The 10,480-nt window shown below is 47.3% G+C and overlaps 1 long non-coding RNA gene across 12 annotated transcripts; it reads right to left on the reverse strand.

Annotated features, from left to right (window-relative positions):
* Nucleotides 1–282: 282 nt before the first annotated feature.
* On the reverse strand, nucleotides 283–5,175 carry LOC125521655. 12 transcript variants are annotated; one of them, XR_007289356.1, is made up of 5 exons: nucleotides 4,751–5,175; nucleotides 2,899–3,718; nucleotides 2,571–2,649; nucleotides 1,644–1,939; nucleotides 283–785 (listed from the first exon to the last, which is right to left on the reverse strand). It is a non-coding gene; the product is annotated as an uncharacterized LOC125521655 (long non-coding RNA). The 12 variants fall into 12 exon arrangements; XR_007289364.1 differs by having other exon boundaries at nucleotides 2,899–3,041; nucleotides 4,677–5,164; XR_007289355.1 differs by lacking the exon at nucleotides 4,751–5,175 and adding an exon at nucleotides 3,894–4,744.
* Between the last annotated feature and the right edge of the window lie 5,305 nt (nucleotides 5,176–10,480).

Here is a 10,480-nt window from a genome sequence, read left to right on the forward strand (position 1 = left end):
CCACTCAGAGTTTTTGTCTGTCTTACCAAACATGGAAGTGAAACTAAAACCAGAATTCACATGCCTAATCCCACCATGATCGCCCACCCTGTCCCTATTGATGCCAAAGCCAAACATGCGAGAGAAGATATATAGAACAATGCAATGTTGGACAAAAACTATCTTACATGAATAGTCCATTGTCATTCTCTAACAGCTAGCTTCTGGTTAGGATCACCAAATGTACTACCGGAGAATCAAACTACTAAGATCAATGCAGAGAGAAACTACGCACTTGAAAAGTAGGCAATGATAAAAATAATAATTTAGAACCTCATCATTTGTTGACACCGTATAGCAATTAAAAACACAGAAGATATGTGACTGCTAATTACTCAACAAATGCATTATGGAAGCTTAAGTTCCATCTGTAATACCTGCAATGTTAGGAGTCATCTTAGCCCAAATAGGCATCATGGCCTTCTCATTTATCCAACCAGAAACCTCCTCTAACAAGGCATGGTCCTGTCAAAGGGTGGCACATTTTTAGCTCGGGCATGCCATGTTGGCATGAGAAATAATCTCAAGAGCATCCTATTTAACCAAAAATGTTTCCATTCCAAATTACTCAACGTATTCAATAATCTCATGACATGCAGCTTTGTTGCATCCTACGCAAATATTCTGTCTTTGGTTGCTAGAACTCATTAAGAGTTGTCTCGAGTGTCCGATCACTGATATGTTCAATGTTCTGCCTTAAAATGATTGGACTCCTGGTTGCTCCATTAGTTTCTCTGCGCCCTGAACTGTGCATATAGCAGGGAGTTAGGTTAACAAAATTTACAGCATCCAAGGACAGCTACCAGCCATAATTTAAACCAAACAGTTAGCCATAATGTCACATTACAAGACAGACCATTTGTGACATTGGTAAAATTGATGATTGTGTAGGTCCAATGCAGAGTGGTATCATCGATAGTCTTGTGCAGAATGGGACCAATGATGATGAACGACTTGAAAGAAAATGATGCCTCAAAATGTGTGCCAACACATCTAAAAAATATGTAAACTACAAAGATGACACGACGTGGTTTAGCTTTGCAACGGGAGAAAGATATCACACGTCCCTAGTCCAATAAGCAACCCATTGTAAAAATAGTAGCTAGTCCATAGTTATTTAGTAAAATACTAACTGGCCAATTCCTTTGCAAAGAAATTAATAGGTTAGTTCTTCATATCTTGTTAATAATTCTGACCTACAAAGAAAACATGTTGCTCTTGTTTTCAGCACGAAGTTACGTACCGGTACAAAGCACCCCTATGCATGTCCCAAAAGAACAATGCCCTATGGCGACATGGGAAATAACATGTGCCATAATGTAATTTACTTAATAATTAAGCACACAAGTCATCAGGGCATCAAAGAGAAGGCAAGAGAGATTTTTAGCTTATCTGCATCAGTACAGCTACACTAAAAGTGGCAACAACGAAGTATTTCAGCATTTAGGTTAGTATCTTGAAAAAGGCCTTGCTCTTGACCTGGTGCTCCAATGCGTCTTTCATAGACTAAAAGAAACAAGAAGCCCATGATGAAAACACCCAGCAACACACAACTATTAAAGGGCCTATGGACTGATTCACAGAAGAGCAAATGTCGGACGTACTTTGTTTCCATGAGGGCCCTGCCGAATCTGCAAATGTCGGACGTACGACGAACTCTGGCTGAGCGCACCGCTGAACACCATCTCCATTGTCTCCATGAGGGCCGTGCCGAATCAGAATTCTTGCAGTATCTCCAACCATGAGAGTTCAACAGAAGCTGTGATGCAGATCCATCAACATCTAACTGAGTGGTTGAGGATTCGACATGTCATGATGATTTCTTATGGACATCATGATCATAAATAGTGATATCCATGCTATCGGTTAACAGTAGAAAAATATATTTTGAACCAAATACCTGCAATTATAAGAAAATTCGACCATGTTTAATAAAACAAATAAACAACTTCCAAAAATTTCTCAAAATTGTGGTTAATTAAATTCTGGGCATATGCTACCCCAACTAAATTCTATGGCCAAATGCAAGTGCAGAATTGGTGAAACAAATTAATTCCTACATTTTCACCACTAAACAAATCACAATTAGTCACACTGATCACACTCATACCCCTGGGTAGCTATCCAAACTGAACCCCTGGTCAGTTAATCACCAGAATTTACCAATTAAGAATTCAAAACACACTCACGCTCTCATTACTCCATGTCTGACGTGTAATAATAGTCATGATAAAAGACTTGGAATTTGCAGAGTAACATATTTCCCTTCTCGCCTCCAAACACACTCATCCAAGAATTAATAGCTTAGACCTAGCTGGTCTAATTGATGGGCTGAAGCCAAATGCCAGTGCGTTGACACGAAATCATAAAATATAGATACAATGATCAAATTATTCTTTTAATTCAAAAATATGCTGTAAGCATGATGGCATCTGGTTTCCATCATACAACGACAAATACTTGTGCATTGGTATAGGTCTTCAATAAATAAAGCATTAGTAAGATAACACAAGTTATTGCATGTCTTCTACCTTTCACTCTCTTTGTCTATCACTTGGCTTCCATTCTCCCTTTCTCTTTCTCCCTCTCCACCTGCTCCTTGACACAATGCTATCACCATTGGTGAAGCTATGAATTAGGGATGAGTGAAACCAGAACAATTATATTATCATTAAGGGTTAATTGCAGAGTTAAACTGAATTCTGATTTCTAAATCATCAAATACAGAGTTGATTACAAGGTGAGCAAACAAAAAACAAAATTTACAAAGAGAAAAAAAATCTAAAAGATATACAGGAGTAGCTAAATGTAACATCAGGAACCAATTCTCAAAAAGAGATTTAAGCTGCATTTTGGTACCTATGAGATCACAGGAGCAGGCCATCAGCGCTGACAGTTTCATTTTCATGGTTGAAGATCATAGCATTGCGTCACTTCGAGAAATCCGTACATTCCTCGAGAAATGATCCCAGGAAATGAATAACAAGATGGAGCATCAACTTCTGTAATAGAAAAATAATACAAAAGAATAAAGCTCTGAAAAAAAATCTTACTTGCTCACATTGAGAGATAAAACGATAGTGTGTTGTTACTGTCCAGGTTGACAATTATAGACTCATCAATAGCAAGTGTAGTCTTAATTTATAGAAGGACAATATAAATCTTGTATATAGAACTCATTCAACAGGTTTAGGAGCCTAAATGTAAGAACATGTATTGACATATCTTTAGTATTATAAATGAAGATAATTTTATGGTCTATTGACGCCATTTGATAAATTAAAAAGAAGGTTCTTACCTGCCACTGGGATGTGAACTATTGTCTAGAATTTCAGATAACCATGCACAGTATTTGGTCGAGTATCGGTGTGAACTCACACATGCACACACACAAAAAAAAAAGAAGCCCTCGCCCAACCCGGAAAGGAAATCTTGCCCACGCACTCCGCAGGCGAGCTCGTCCAATCTCACTGCCACTCCGTCTCCCTGGCTGCCCTCCTCCGCCTCCATCCCTCGCCTCTCCACCTCCCCCATCCCCATGTTGCTTTCATCGACAACCACCCATTGCCGCTGCCTTCGATGTGGTTACCTTCACCACTGCCACCGCATCACCATGCCTCGCCATAATCTCCATGCCCTCATTGGTCACGTCCACAGATCAAATAGTAGGACCTACAAACTGGTTATATGCCCAAAAACTGAGCATGCAAGATCAATGTAAAACCAAACAAGATTCTGCAAACTGAACCACATATAACTCCCATGCAAAGAAGGGTACTTTGCATCAGTTCCATAGTCACATGATAGACAATAGATACTGATTTCCTATCAAATGAGTAGACAATGTTGCGAACCTCCCCATGCAATTCTGCAAAGGGTTACAAAATCGTGGAAGGAAATTTGGGGAAACAATTGAACTCCTCCTAATGAGCTAATTACGTCCTCACTCTGCCTTAATGTGACGACGACTTGGCTACCTCTACACTCATGGCCCCTCAAAACTTCGATGCTGAAGCAGGATGAGTTGTACTGAATGAATGTGGCAGTTTGGTTGTCGTACATGTTTTAGTGCAGGAAATTTATACCTAACACATTGATGTATCATGTACTCCCTCCGTCTCAAAATAAATGTCTCAACTTTGTACCAAGGTTAAGACACTTATTTTGGGACGGAAGGAGTATGATACTCAATGGTGGAGAACAAACTGATTTCAAGGATGCATCACATGATTACAAACTTTGAGAAGCATAATTAGATGCTTGTGATCGTCACAATGTAGAAAACTGATGCTTTTGTTCAAGTGCGTCAACTGAAGAATTGCAAATTAATGGATTTTGTATGTGTTGTCAGGTGTGATTGATGACGTGCTACTTTTGCATGCCGTCGTGTAATGGCAAAACTGATGCTTTTAGTTGCTTCCATCTCAGCATGCTGTTGATCTCCTGAAGCACACTATGGTAGTAAGCGTCAGCATCGAATGAGACCCAGCTGGCGGAGAGTAAGGGATGGGTTCAACAAGGGCATCAGATCAGACTTCAGGGAGACCTCGGAAGGCATTCAAACACGAGATCATGACCTGGTCTATGGCGTGGGCATGCCCGAGGGCAGCCCGAGCACGACCTGGTCGAGGACGTACCTGGAGACGGTGGCGGCGCTCCTATCCCTACGGTGACGCACTGAACTACACAGTAGGGCAAGCTGAGCGCCTACCTGTAGCCGTCGCCTGCTTTCCTCCATGGACTCCGCTCCTCCTCCACCCTCTGCTTCTCCCTTGCGGGCCTCTGCGTCAGAGTCTCCGACCCGGATCTAGGAAGCGGAGACGCCCCCACCGAGGCATCCGACGAGTACGGCCGGTCGGCCGCTACCACATCCAACGAGGCCCTCCTGAGGTGGGGATGAATGGTGGGAGCTTCAGCCCCCCACCTCCTCCCCGGCTCCCGGCGCTGCCCGCCCCCCATCTCCTCCCCCGATCCCTCCGCTTCTAGGGTTCACCACCGCCACCGCTCCTCCGCTTCTAGGGTTCGGCGAAGGGACGAAGGGCGGCGGCGGGCGAACGAGAGCAGAGATTCGTGCGTGCGAGTGTTTCTCGTTCGAGGGCAGGAGACCTAGCGCTACGTGCGGGCGATTGGTTCTGGATTTTTATCGCTGGTTAATTTTCGTCGGTTAATTTTTGTAGATTTTTTTGGTTCGTCTGTCTTGGTGCGACGGGATGTTAGGGCATGGAGTGCGTGGGGCGGGCGGGGGACTCGGCTTGAGGTTTTTTTTGGTTCTATGCGGCTTAGCGTGAGACCGGAGGTTGGGCGTGTGCGGGACTCGATCGCGGGGTTTTCCTTGGTTTTTCGCGGCTGAGAGGGAGGTGGGAGGAAGTACCAAAAAAGACCAGGTGAGGTGGGACGAAAATAAAACCTGGAACGCGACCTACCAACTGAAACATTAGGAGTAGAGATGAGCGCATCGGAGAGACTAAGCCGGTATATCATCTTAAGGTTTTATGAAATCATAGGCGCATTATAGTCGATGGGAACGTCTCCACCAACTGAACACGCATCGTCGAAAATCTTAAAATAAATTCAGGATAATGCGAGCATCAGCACTTGAACTCTGGTGGGCTTAGATACCACTGTCTACCTAACCATTAGACTCCAGATTAGTTCGTGCTACAATGCGGAATTGTCGAGGTAGACATCACGATAAAATGATCTTTTCCAAGTAAAGAAAAAAATTATGAAACTAGTTTTGATTTTTTTTAGCACATGAAACGATTTTTATGGTATTTCTTTTAGAACTTGACCATGGGTTAGCTTCGACGGGACCATGGTCAGCCCAAACAAACCATAACAACGACACGGGAGGTAATCTTAATATGATGGGCCGATGTTACGCAAAGAATCGTGTTTCACGACCCCGAGAGAGACCGACGGAATGCTGGCGCGCGGATTGGCAATTTGGCATCCATGCTGTCTCGTCGAAAGAAAAGAAAAATGAAAAGCACATAACATGGGTGTAGGTCACATCTAGATGTGCTTTGATTTTTGCACATCTAAATGAGTGAATTAAGCATAAAGAGAAAGAGAAAAAAGAAAATGAAAAATCCATACGAATCTCAATGTAAGATCAATGATATAGGACTTAGATATGCAATACTTATGGCATATCTAGATGTGCTTTAGCAAAACTACACATATAATAGTGCGTGTGAACCTCTTTCTCCAGCCTCTCCGGACCAAGAAAAGAAAAGAAAAGAAAAGAAAAGGCGGGATCGCGCGACGACGGGCCCGAAAGGCAGACTGACGATACGTGCAGGTGCAGGACGATCGATCCCCGGCCGGCCGAGAAACCGAATCACGCAAACCTGAAACCAAACAGGCGCGCTGTGACACCGTCGAAACGACCTCGGCCGGACGGATTCTCGCGACGCGGACGCGAAACTACTGCTCCCGCGACCACTGCACGTCCGACCGGGACAACGAATGAAGCGAGACGACCTTCGGAAAATGACCGCCACGTGTGGCGCCGTCGCTTTCTTTCCTTTCACGACGCTCAGAAAACAAACATCCGCGACGAGCTACCTAGTACTGTTGACAAAGGGGACCGGAGAGTGCCCGAGGCGTTGTCACCTTTCATGCTCTCCCTCTCTCCGTAGCCGCAGGGTTTGTTCGTGCACTCTCGTCTTCTGTGTCGGTGTTGTGTGTCTGTTGGCTCTTGCGCGCGCATGTATGCATTGGGTTTTAGCCGCATGGAATGGCGCGCATGCTCTCCGATGCCGGTGGCACGTTTCCCTCGCGAAAATATCATGCCCGTTTCTGGCTAGAAAGCGTTCACGGGGGCGACTGGATGAGGGTGCAGGAGCTCACGGGTGCCCCCAAACGGACATCCGGTTCGTCTGTTTTTAGTTCGTTTGGAACAGTAAAACAGACCAGGCCGTCCACTTGCGGTCATGCGGGCATCCATGGGCTCAACGGGCATGCATCGCTCCGAACCGTCTGGGGTTGTGGCCTTTTTATTTTTGCCCTAAAAATAAAGAAAATAAACTGACAAATAATACGAAACATGAATATAAACAAAAACCGTCCACACGCCCATACGTCCATAGTACCACATGTCTGAATTAAACTAAAACTTAATAAAAGACATAAAAAAAGTAGATAAAGGCCCTCGTCGGTGGCCGCCGTCGTCTTCAGGAGTCGTCGTCCTACTCGTTGTCGTCGCCGGTGAGGTCGACGTAGGGCGGTGGCTGCCACAGGTGGGCTGGCGGCCCCTGCCAGACCGGTGGCGCATGCGCCGGTGGCTCCTGCGCCGGAGGCGCCTATACCACCTCCCCCCGTGGCTCCTGCTCGTGCTCTGGTGACCGCGGTGGTGTGGCTGACCATGGGCCGACACCCATGGAGTCAGCCATCTTCAGCGCCGTGCACGACCAGCTCCACGCCTGGCCCACCAAACAAGGGTTCCACACGACGATGGGTTCCTCCTCCGGCACCTACTCCTTGACGTCGATGTCCATCCCCGGGATGGCCAATTCTCCGGCCGCCGACAGGGCCAGAGCGGTTTCCAGGCCATCCCATTGCTGCTCGTCATGCGTGATCATGGAGTCATCCATGACACACCTCATGAGTCGGGCCTCCTCCTCCTCGGTCATGGGTGGCGGCGGTGGCGGGGACGGGGACGAGGACGGAGAAGGTGTCGGCATGATGCCGCGCACACGCCTACGACCATTGTCTGGGGAGGGCTGTCATCAGCACGAGGAGGATGTTGGGAAACGTTGCATGGAAAACAAAAAAATTCTAAACACACGCAAGATCTATCCATGGAGATGCATAGCAACGAGGGGAGAGTGTGTCTACTTACCCTCGTAGACCGTAAGCGGAAGCGTTTGTTAACGCGATTGATGTAGTCGAACTTCTTCGCGCTCCAACCGATTGAGTACCGAATGTACGGCACCTCCGCGTTCAGCACACGTTCAGCTCGGTTACGTCCTCTGCCTTCTTAATCCAGCAAGACAGCGAGGTAGTGGATGAGTTCCGACAACACGACGGTGTGGTGACGGTGAATCTGTCTCCGCAGGGCTTTGCCTAAGCACTACGAAAATATGACCGGGGATGTAATCAGTGAAGGAGGCGCCGCACATGGCTAAGCAATTGTTGTGGTTATGTGTGACGCCCCCTCCCACATATATATAGGTGGGGGAGCGAGGAGCAGCCAGGGAGGCGCCCCAAGTAGGCCAAATCCTACTTGGGGTCTCTCCCAAGGGCCCCCTTTCCTTGTTTTGGGGGGGGGGGGGGGGGGAGGAAGGAGGAGGTCCCCCTCCTTTCCTTTCTCTCCCGAGGAGGGAAAGGCAGGACGGGCCACCCCTCCCCTTTCCTTCCCCTAGGGCTGGTCGGTCATGTAGAGGGGCGCACCAGCCCCCAAGTGGGTGTAACCCTAGCCCCCTCCGGTGTCTATATACGTCGGAGGGTTTAGTCCGTAGGACCAACAGATAATCATACCATAGGCTAGCTTCTAGGGTTTAGCCTCTTCGATCTCGTGATAGATCAACTCTTGTACTACTCATATTATCAAGAACAATCAAGCAGGACGTAGGGTATTACCTCCATCAAGAGGGCCCGAACCTGGGTAAACATCGTGTCCCCTGCCTCATGTTACCATCCGCCTAGATGCACAGTTCGGGACCCCATACCCAAGATCCGCCAGTTTTGCACCGACATTGGTGCTTTCATTGAGAGTTCCTCTGTGTCGTCACCATAAGGCTTGATGGCTCCTTCAATCATCGATAAAGATGCGGTCCAGGGTGAGACTTTTCCCCCGGACGGATCTTTGTATTCGGCGGCTTCGCACTGCGGGCCAACTCGCTTGGCCATCTGGAGCAGATCGAGAGTTACGCCCCTGGCCACCAGGTCAGGTTTGGAAGCTTAAACTGCACGGCCGATATCTGCGGAGACTTGATCTTTGATGGATTCGAGCCCCTGCCGAGTGCGCCGCACGGTCACATAGAATGGGATTCCAACTCAGCACCTTTTGTTTTGAGATTTTGAGAAGAGTTGCTCTTTGGAGAGCACAATGTTGGAAATATGCCCTAGAGGCAATAATAAAAGCATTATTATTATATTTCCTTATTCATGATAATTGTCTTTATTCATGCTATAATTGTGTTATCCGGAAATCGTAATACATGTGTGAATATCAGACACCAACATGTCCCTAGTAAGCCTCTAGTTGACTAGCTCGTTGATCAACAGATAGTCATGGTTTCCTGACTATGGACATTGGATGTCATTGATAACGAGATCACATCATTAGGAGAATGATGTGATGGACAAGACCCAATCCTAAACATAGCACAAGATCGTATAGTTCGTTTGCTAGAGTTTTTCCAATGTCAAGTATCTTTTCCTTAGACCATGAGATCGTGTAACTCCCGGATACCGTAGGAGTGCTTTGGGTATACCAAACGTCACAACGTAACTGTGACTATAAAGGTAGACTACGGGTATCTCCGAAAGTGTCTGTTGGGTTGACATGGATCAAGACTGAGATTTGTCACTACGTATGACGGAGAGGTATCACTGGGCCCACTCGGTAATGCATCATCATAATGAGCTCAAAGTGACCAAGTGTCTGGTCACGGGATCATGCATTACGGTACGAGTAAAGTGACTTGCCGGTAACGAGATTGAACGAGGTATTGGGATACCGACGATCGAATCTCGGGCAAGTAACATATCGATTAACAAAGGGAATTGCATACGGGGTTGATTGAATCCTCGACATCGTGGTTCATCCGATGAGAACATCATGGAGCATGTGGGAGCCAACATGGGTATCTAGATCCCGCTGTTGGTTATTGACCGGAGAGTCGTCTCGGTCATGTCTGCTTGTCTCCCGAACCCGTAGGGTCTACACACTTAAGGTTCGGTGACGCTAGGGTTGTGAAGATATGTATATGCAGTAACCCGAATGTTGTTCGGAGTCCCGTATGAGATCCCGGACGTCACGAGGAGTTCCGGAATGGTCCGGAGGTAAAGAATTATATATAGGAAGTGCTGTTTCGGCCATCGGGACAAGTTTCGGGGTCACCGGTATTGTACTGGGACCACCGGAAGGGTCCCGGGGGTCCACCGGGTGGGGCCACCTATCCCGGGGGGCCCCATGGGCTGAAGTGGGAGGGAACCCAGCCCAAAGTGGGCTGGGGCGCCACTCCCCTAGGGCCCATGCGGCTAGGGTTGAGGGGAAACCCTAAAGGGGGCGCCCCCTTGCTTGGGGGGCAAGCCCCCCACCCTTGGCCGCCGCCCCCCCTAGGAGATTCCATCTCCTAGGGCCGGCGCCCCCCCTTAGCACCCCTATATATAGTGGGGGAGAGGAGGGACTTCATACACCAGCCCCTGGCGCCTCCCTCTCTCCCCGTTACGTCTCTCTCTCGTAGTATAGGCGAAGCCCTGCTACTGT

Source organism: Triticum urartu, chromosome 7 (assembly GCF_003073215.2).
Source record: "Triticum urartu cultivar G1812 chromosome 7, Tu2.1, whole genome shotgun sequence".
Classification (NCBI taxonomy): Eukaryota; Viridiplantae; Streptophyta; class Magnoliopsida; order Poales; family Poaceae; genus Triticum; species Triticum urartu.